Source organism: Rhincodon typus, chromosome 5, assembly GCF_021869965.1.
Source record: "Rhincodon typus isolate 14 chromosome 5, sRhiTyp1.1, whole genome shotgun sequence".
NCBI classification, from domain to species: Eukaryota; Metazoa; Chordata; class Chondrichthyes; order Orectolobiformes; family Rhincodontidae; genus Rhincodon; species Rhincodon typus.
The window spans coordinates 116,625,814-116,635,058 of NC_063336.1; the positions used below are offsets into that span (position 1 = coordinate 116,625,814).

The 9,245-nt window shown below is 40.7% G+C and overlaps 1 long non-coding RNA gene across 2 annotated transcripts in view; it reads left to right on the forward strand.

The window, feature by feature from the left end:
- The window catches only part of LOC125483189, a 24,644-nt gene extending 15,937 nt beyond the window's left edge, over positions 1-8,707 (forward strand). The window contains exon 4 of one of the 2 annotated variants that reach the window (XR_007262146.1): positions 8,538-8,707. This is a non-coding gene — a long non-coding RNA (uncharacterized LOC125483189). Of the gene's footprint in view, positions 1-4,881; positions 5,075-8,537 lie in introns of those variants that run through there. The other variant, XR_007262147.1, reaches the window with a different exon arrangement.
- Positions 8,708-9,245: the final 538 nt, after the last annotated feature.

The window sequence follows — 9,245 nt, forward strand, 5'->3', positions numbered from 1 at the left end:
GCCTAGACCCTTCTTCAGAAATGGCCCGAAACGTCAGCCTTCCTGCTCCTCTGATGCTGCTTGGCCTGCTGTGTTCATCCAGCTCTACACCTTGTTATCTCAGATTCTCCAGCATCTGCAGTTCCTACTATCTCTGTGCTGATAGTTAGTTGGTGTTTTGAGGACCATTATGTCCCCAAACCCTTACGAATCATGGAGAAATTCTGATATCACAAGGAATCAACTGGAACAGGAATTGGTTCAATTCATTGTGAGCCTGAAGTGTCTCACAGAACATTTTGAGTTTTGGAATGTTTTAGATCAGAAATGTAAACCTTAAAACAAGATTGGTCATTGCAGTGTTTATGGAGTTAGCAGCCAAAGAAGCTACACAGCTGGGGCCCAGCATCTGGGTACATTAACTGACGCGCAGTAGCAGGAGTGCCATGGGTTGGGCAGATCTGAACCTTCAGAAATTACTGTTGGTGCGGGGGTAAGGAGGTACCATTGCAAGAACTGTAAATGAACAGGTCACATTGCTAGGACCTGCTGGAGGAAACAGAGCACTCCAGAAAAATGCCTGCCAAAGCAAAATCAGCTCAACCCCAAAGACCATGTTATAGGCCTTGAGGAAGATGTGGATGCTACTAGTGAATCAAACATCTCAAACAAGTAATTTAAATTAAACGTCCTGGCAGTCTAGGACAAAATGCATAGATTTTGGCTTGTGCCTAAGTTGGATTGACAACCCATCAAAATGGAGACAACACTGGGGCAGCTGGTTTCACTTATTCATGAAACAATTTACAATGAAAAGCCGAAATATCTACTATTCAAGCTGCTCAATATCACCTTCAGAGTTACACAGAGCAGGGGGTTAAAATGGTAGGAAATGAAGTTGGTGCAACTACAGAACCAGGTAACTGAGCTACCCCTCCCCAAATTGTGAAAGGACATTACTTGGCATTATTCGGGCATTGGTGACTACAGAAGCTAAAATTAAACTAATGGGCCATGAATAAGTAAGTGGATCGCAAAACAAATTGACAAGACACCCTTAGAGAACACCACAGTGTTTCTCAAGGCACCGTTGGAGAAATGAAGGGAATCCTGGTTAAACTCAAATTGCAATCAGACAGTCAACCTAAAAGTCTTAGGGCACACAGTGTTACATATTCATCCATCTGAAATTACAGGCAGATCTAATGAGGTAGACATCAGTGTATTTTGAGCCAGTGTTGATCAGTGACTGAGCAATTCTGCTATTACCTGTTTTCAAACATGATGGATCAATCTGAACCTGCAGTGACTTCAAAGTTACTGTTAATCTAGTGCTCTGTGCAGACAAATACCATTTCCCCTGATCAAAGATCTCTTCAGTGGCTTGGCAAGGGGCCAAATATTCAAAAAGATCTCAGGTTTATCTGCAGATGGGACCGGCTGTTGAATCCCAAAACCCACTGACGATAGTGACTCATCAAGGCGTGTTTCATTATACAAGGCTCCTGTTTGGGATCGCATCAACCCCAGCTTTATTTTAGAAGTCTATGGACCAAATCCCATTTGGACTAAAAGAAGTACAACACTACCTTGATGATATCTTCATCACCAACTTCACAGAGGAACAGCATCTGAGGAATCTGAAGAAGACCCTAAAATGTCTGCATGTGCGCAGATTATGAATGAAAGAAGAAATGTATGGCTTCTTCCAAAACTCAATTGAATACTTAGGGCACATCACCAGCACCAAGAGGTTTCACAAGACTCTACAGAAAATGGAGGCTGCTTGGCCTACAAATGTGTTCCAATTGAGGTCCTTCCTTGGTCTCATGAATTATTGTGCAAATTCATTCTAAATTTGGCAACGTTTTTTAAGCCATTACACAATCTTGGATGCAAAAGTCAGTCTTGGAAATGGAATGTGGACTGCAAGCGTGCATATCTCACTGTCAAACAGTCACTCTAGAGATCAGACATTCTGGTTCACTTTGACCTGAGGTTTTCTTTGCAATTAGTATGTGATGCTTCATCATATTAAATTGGTGCAGTGCTGCTACACATCCTACCCAATAGAGAGGTGAGGCCATTGTCTTCACTATGTACTCTCTCACTAATCCAGAGATAAGATATGCGCAAACTGGAGAAAGAAGCCTTCAACATCTATTTTCATTATGAGGAAATGTTACCCCAACATGCACAGCAGCCACTTTGTTCTGCTAATGGAGCATTGTCTCTTACATTCATCTTTAGCAGATACACTGGGATTCCCGAACAACGGTGAGGCAGCTTCAGAGGTAGGCCCTACTCTCCTCAGTGCCCTCATACGATATAAGCTACAGGCAGTCGGAGTGACACACTAACACAATGCATTATCCAGGTTGGCCCTTGCTCTCAAGTGAAAGGCAGTGGATTGAGGATTCTCCCAGTCAGAACATGTGTCGGTGATGGTGACACAAACGTGGGATGATACCAGTTTTAAGCAAGATGATAAAAGGCAAGGCAACCTGGAAACCACACACGTTCTGAAGGTAAGCATTGTCGATTCAGAGTTGCCGTCTACTATGAGGAAGAGGATTATGATCCTCCAAAAGTACGATACAAGATGCTGGTGCAGTCACACCATGGTTATCCAGAGTTGGTGAGGACGAAGGAGCTCACCAGGAGCTTGTTTATTGATTGAATTTAGATGTCCAGATTGAAGAAAAGGAGACAGCTTGTCCCAGGGTTGCGTCAAAATCAGAAAGGCACCACCATTGTTGCCAAGGTGCCCTTAGGAACGGTCCAAGGTGCCATATCAACGTGTGCATGCTGACTTTACTGGCCCCTTTGAGAGTCAGATGCTGCTGTTGGTAGTTTCTGGAGTGGCCCGAGGTGGCGATAAGGAAGTCCACTTCTGCAGACCTGACCATTGAGAAACTGGATGAAATGTTTGTGAGGTTTGGTAACCCAGAGCCGATTGTCATTTCCAATGGTCCTCAGTTCCTTGTACAGGATCTCACTGAATACATGCAATGTAATGGCATTTGACACATTAAGACAGCACCCAATCATCCCTTGACCCATGGTCTTGTAGAAAGACTTGGGCAATCATTAAAGTACTCTTTGAAAGTGTCAAAGGGGGAGGGGTGACCACTTCATTGATTCAACGGCTTCCTGGTCATGTACTGAAACCGTCTCACGCCACTACCCTGAACTTGCCGGTAAACATGCTTTGTAAGAGGAAGTTGTGAACCACCTTCGACCTGTTGCTACCTGAAGGAATGCGCAAGATTGTCGAGAAGGGTCGATCAGCCCAGATGTCTCACAGGGAAACAGACTCCAAGAGGTTCTCTTTTTGGCTGGGTGACCAAGAACTAGCTTGGACCTACAACACAATGGACAAGCTGGTACCTGCCACAGGTGCTAAATCCTACACGGTCCAGACCCAGGACGGGATGGTGTGGTGAAGGTACGCTCACCAGCTGTTAGTGGCACATCCCCAAGTGTTGGAAGCACCCATCACCACACAGCCTCAAGGAGGGGCTTCCTCCTTACCTGTTGACAGCAACACACCATTCCCAGAGCAACTGACAGTAGCCAGTGTGGATAGCACATTTAGTGGAAGAGACTGCCCATGCAACCCCTCTGGATGGGCCCTTTTTACCTGAGGATCCCAATGTCCCTGAGGTGAATCCTCCACCAGAAGGAAGAAGTCAGTCAGTGTGAAACAGGTGCCCACTGAATAGGCTCTGTTATGAAATGTGGCATCTTGTTTGTTGTATCTAATGGAACTGTGTATCATGTCCATGTAAACAGTTTTGCCACTAATGCATATGTATTGTGATTGGAAGTATGTAAATATTTATTTGTTTGTTTGTTTATTTAAGGGGAAGTTTGAAAGTAAATCGGGAGAGGTGTTATGCATTGTAGTTGGGGTATGTTATGTTGGGGTAGTGTCATTTTAAGAGGTGAGTCATGTGAGCACATTATCAGTCAGATTTGTGCACTTTCTGAGACCTATTTGGTGTTCTTACAGGATGCACAGATTTGGAGTAAAGTCTGTCCCTGCTGGATTGCAGCAAACGATGAGTGCGCTCTTTAGGTCTGACCAGGGCCCGAGTAACTGCCCAACACAGAACAATACAGAATATTTCCCAGGAAGTTTTAGTGGGAAATGAATTTGATATCCCACCAGGGCCAAACCAACAGGGAACAGCATCAGGATCATAAAAGGCCCATAAAATTAGATTTCAAAGTTTTTCAACATTTCTTATGGGGTCAGGAAGTGGAGCACTGTCCATCCAAGTCCCACAAAGAAATCTGACACCTCTCTTGCTTGATTTTGCCACCTTCACCACTACCAGGAGGCTGGGAGAGCACAGCAGGCCTGAAGAAGGGTAATTACCTGAAACATTGACTGCTCCTTTCCTCCAGATGCTGCCTGGCCTGCTGTGTTCTTCCAGCCCCCTGTTTGTCTACTTTGGATTCCAGCATCTGCAGTTTTTTTGGCTCTAACCACAAACAGATAGAAAGTTGGCCACAGTATTTAAACACAGTATGGGAGCTCAAAGATCCGTAGGTCACTTTTTTTTTAATAGCAGATGAGTTTTAAACTAATATCAAAACTCTATGGCCAAAATCTGTCCCAGTTCTTGTCTGAGTCCTTGATTTTTTAAAGGATGCTGACGCTAAGAACTTATTTGTAATACAATAACGAGGTGGATAGCTGGAATATAAAACAAACATGCTGAAAAGGAAGCCGAAAGTGGAAGTGAGTTATGACGCAGAATGGTGCATAATTTATTTTCTGAGAAACTCAGCAGGCCATTGGACTCAAAATGTTAATTCTGTTTACTCTCACTGCAGATGCTGCCAGATCCTGCTGAGGTTCTCCAACAGTTTCTGTTTCTGTTTTTGTTTCAGATTTCCAGCATCTGCAGTTCTTTGTGGGTCATGATTCATTGCATGTATCAACACAAGAACAGCTCGTGGAACCAGGGAGGAAACTTGACAAAATGTAAAAAAGTAATGCAATGGTTTGAAGTTAAACAGGTTTGATGTAGACTTGGGAGTATAAAGTTATTAAGCAATTTATTCAAACTAATGATCTGTCAGTTTTTTTGCAATCACTATCACTGGAATAAAACTTAGCTTTGCAGATGCAGATGTATTAATGTAATCTATTAACATTGTTTTCATTTATTGAAAACAAAATTGCATCACGCATACCCATGATATATAGGGAAGCTCATTCAGAATTCAATTAATTTTTCTGATTGTCCCCTATTCACAATATTAACTCATGTCAAGTTGTCAGAAGGAGGTTGATGTATAGTTTCAAGAATGTTGTCCTATATAAGTATGCAGACACAAAAAGACAGTCTTAATAGAAAGATTTGTGTAACCTTTACCAGACTTGTAGGGCCAACAACATGAAAATTTGAATAGATTGACACAGAAGAGAACACTTTTCAAGTCACAAAGCAAATGATACAAGTGGAATAATGCACTCAATCATGTAAAACTTGCTCTTTCCACATTAATTTGTAGGGCATAATAGCTACCTTTGGAAACAATGTGGCACAATCTACCAAGCAATCAATTACAAACATTTCAATAGTTTAAAATGTGGAAAGGCCAAAGAAAGCACTGAATATTGCAAAAGGCCAGTGGGGAGGGGGTAAAAACAACAATGAATGAAGGGCAAGTAGAAATTGGAAAGTAAAGGAAATTGAAGAGTGAGCTGTACAAGACTGCTGATAACTGAAAGGTAACTTATGTCACAAATAAATTCACCGTTCAGAATAGAAAGGATTATTTCTGGGAGCAGTTATCCAGCTTGTTACGAGTTTGTTGAATTCCAGTTATTCTAATGTTCAGTTCTGTGTAACTAAAAGCAATGTGTTAATTAGTCTTATTCTTGAGTCCAGCCTGAGTTGTAGAAAAGACTATCATATAGCTCAGATGCAATATAACTAGCTATTCAGCACAATGTAATAAACCTCTTCTGATTAATATGACTGAGTAGCAATTCTACCAAAACTTTAGTGTGGCCATTTCACCACATAGTGCCAACAATTGAGACTCATATCAATAAGAAGAGTTTGAAGCAGTGAATCTACTCAAGGCATCTCAGATGGCTCCAACGGACATGATCATGAATATATCATGTTGATAGTGCTGGATTTTTTTCACATATACCAAGCAAAGGAGCAATATCTGCAAAGCGAAGTATCATTCTGCCAGTGTGCTTTCAGTCAGAAAACTTAAATTTTATTAATAAAAATAGGATAATTAGACACATGAACAGTGTAAAGAAGTCTTTTGGCTTTTTGACTCGTGAAATAGGATGGATAGATATATAGTATCTGGTATTGAGACTGCACTTGAGACTAACTTGTGCATTAGTCACTGACATGCAGTCTATGAACTAAAAGATGTTGACATCCATTAGGGGACAATTTGGGATATACCGGGATCTTTCCTCTGAGAGATGACTATACTCCATGTAGATAAATTGTTAAGCTAAAGGACAAACTTATTTGTCTAACAGAATAATTTCCAGAAAGTGGAATCGGGCCTGAGGTCGCTCCACAATGCTATGTTGACAGTGCAGGTTTGACCAATGAAGAAATGCACCATAATTTGTGAGCTCATACAGATATATGTGTGCTAAGCACTTAAGGAATAACTAATTGAAGGGATTTTTTTTATGCTTAAAGGTAGTCATGAGAAAATTACAGCAAGATGATCAGAATGCCAGTACACTGCCTCAGGTATAATTAACCATCTGGGAATGTGTACTTCAATGTTTATTGGAACAATATTATTTAATTAATGATTTTTTTAAAAATTCATTTTTAATGACATGTGATTTAAAGAGCTTTTCTCTAACTGTAAACACAAAATAAATTATATCATCCTTGTGATAGACACAGCTTTGCTCATAAATTAGAGACATATAGTGTCGAGGTGAGTAGGATGAGAGGCGAATCCTGGAAAAATACAGATATTTTGTGGGGATCGTTTGATGTTCCTGAAAGATCTCATTCTATATGTCAGAATGCTCTCAAGTCTGACAAATTGAGAATATGCCCCTTTCTAAATGGCTTCTTAGTTAGGGGAGAAGGCTGAGCAAGCTTATTTCTGGTGTGGGCGCGAGGGTGTTAATAAGCCAGGCAACAGCAACATTGTTAATAAACTACAGATAGTGAGGTTTAGTTGTCAGTAAATTAAGAGAATACCATCTGTAACCTAACCAGTGACATAACATAAAGATAGATCAAGATTGTGATGAAATTGTCAGAACACAACTTGCCCAACAATTGCTGTTACAAATGTTGGTATTTTGATTGTTGATACTTTTGTAGACTGTTTCTTTGATCCACATTTTTGAAATGATTTGTGGACTGATTTTCTTGGTAGATGTCATACAACTGCAATATTAGAGTCTGAACAATGTACTTGTCATATTAAAGTTGCTTGGTGGATCAAGAGCTAACAAGAACAGGGTTAGGTTGTGGTCAGACAATGACCGGAAGATTCACTCAGACCATGCCTAGACTTGTAGGCAGAAATCAATCCACTGAATAGACACACACACACACACACACACACACACACCACAAACACACACACAACCCTGAACAAAGGACCAGCACAAAGTGGTTCAACTTTGGCAAACAGAATGTGGGCAGTTGTGATGGCCCCCAAAGCCCCATCAAATCACTAGGGGGTAACTTGAATCTGAAAGCTCTGTGCCAATAGAAAAGCACCATCACTGTAAATGTAGTTTCAGGCCCAGGCTGATAGAAGGCTCTCAGAACCGGATGTGCAGGAGGCTTGTGGCTGCAGTTAAAAAGGATGATTTGGTCAGGGATGAATTGGAGTTACAGAACAGGATAGTTCAACCACCCGACCTTTCAAGAAACCAAGCACTTTGTGAGTGTACATTAGCAGATATTTGTATCAGTGTCTTTGCATCAATATCGATTGTTAAGCTGTGGGATTTAAGTTCATAAAAGTGTTGCTTCGAATGAATGCAAGTGGACATAGAGCGATTGAGTAGGAAACACAGTCAACCTTCGAACTACAAGGGGTTGGGTAGTGGACCTGGGAAAGAGGATATCCTCCAATGAGCTTAGCAGACCCTTAATTATCTCTCTCTCTGGCCATTATTTAACAATTTAGTATTTTAATAGCAGAAAAATGATGCAGATTTAAGATAATTATATTCCTGATAAATTTACAGCCTAACTTTTCCAAGTACAAGTTAGTGGTGAGTAACTTTACTCTGACAGCAAGCTATGCCCACTGCTGAGAACGTAGAGCCGGAAAACGGGCCTGTTGTTGTGGCTCGGGCCGGATCAGGCAGTGTTTGTAATGTATGCTTAGGGAGGCTGGGAATTTTGAAGATGCATGATATAATTTACATCTTTTCCTACATTTGATGTATTTCATGCAGTTATTGAATCTTTTCTTTCCCTTGGGTTGGTCCTGTGCTTGTTTCTACTGATTTCAGAACAGTATTGGTTTAACTGAAGTTTCAAGTAAGCGGCAACTTTGTAATTTAATTACAGATATTTTTCTAGCAAGATCAGAGGAACCACCGGAAGGAAATATGGCTTTCTTCAACATCGCTGCTGATTCTTCAAGTCTGTTGGAGCCTTGACACTGGACATTTGTTAAACTGCCTACCTTATTAAATTTACAAAAACAGCTGGATAAAATAAAATCTGTTATCTTTAAATCATAATTTGTACATCTGCTAAGGAGACAGTAAAAACTAAAATGATTCATTTAACCAACTGAGAGTATAGAATTTACGGTGTTTCCCCTGTGTAAAAGGTAGCAATCCATCCATCCATTCATATAAAAGCGCAGGTGCAAATGTACAAAGTGTGAAGAACTGACACATGAAGTCAAGTAGTATATAAACAGAAGTGAATTGTCGAGAACATCTAAGGTTTCTCCACAAAATATCTACTTTTCCATAGTCCCTCTCTCCATCTTACTTAATTTTGCTATGTTTTTTTAATTCTCTTTCTCCCCCAGAGATACATCACATGCTCAATGTTTGAATATTCAGGATCCTAATGTCAGATTCAAAGAACTCAAAGGACAGTGAGTACATTGATAAAGGCAAATGTGCCCACTGACTGTGCCAGTTTGCCAGCTTTGATTGGTAGCAGGCTTTAGAACTTGTTTTTAGCAATTAATTCTGTCTGTGATTTCCTACTCAATTGCAAATATGCAACTGACATAGAAACATACAATCCCTACAGTGT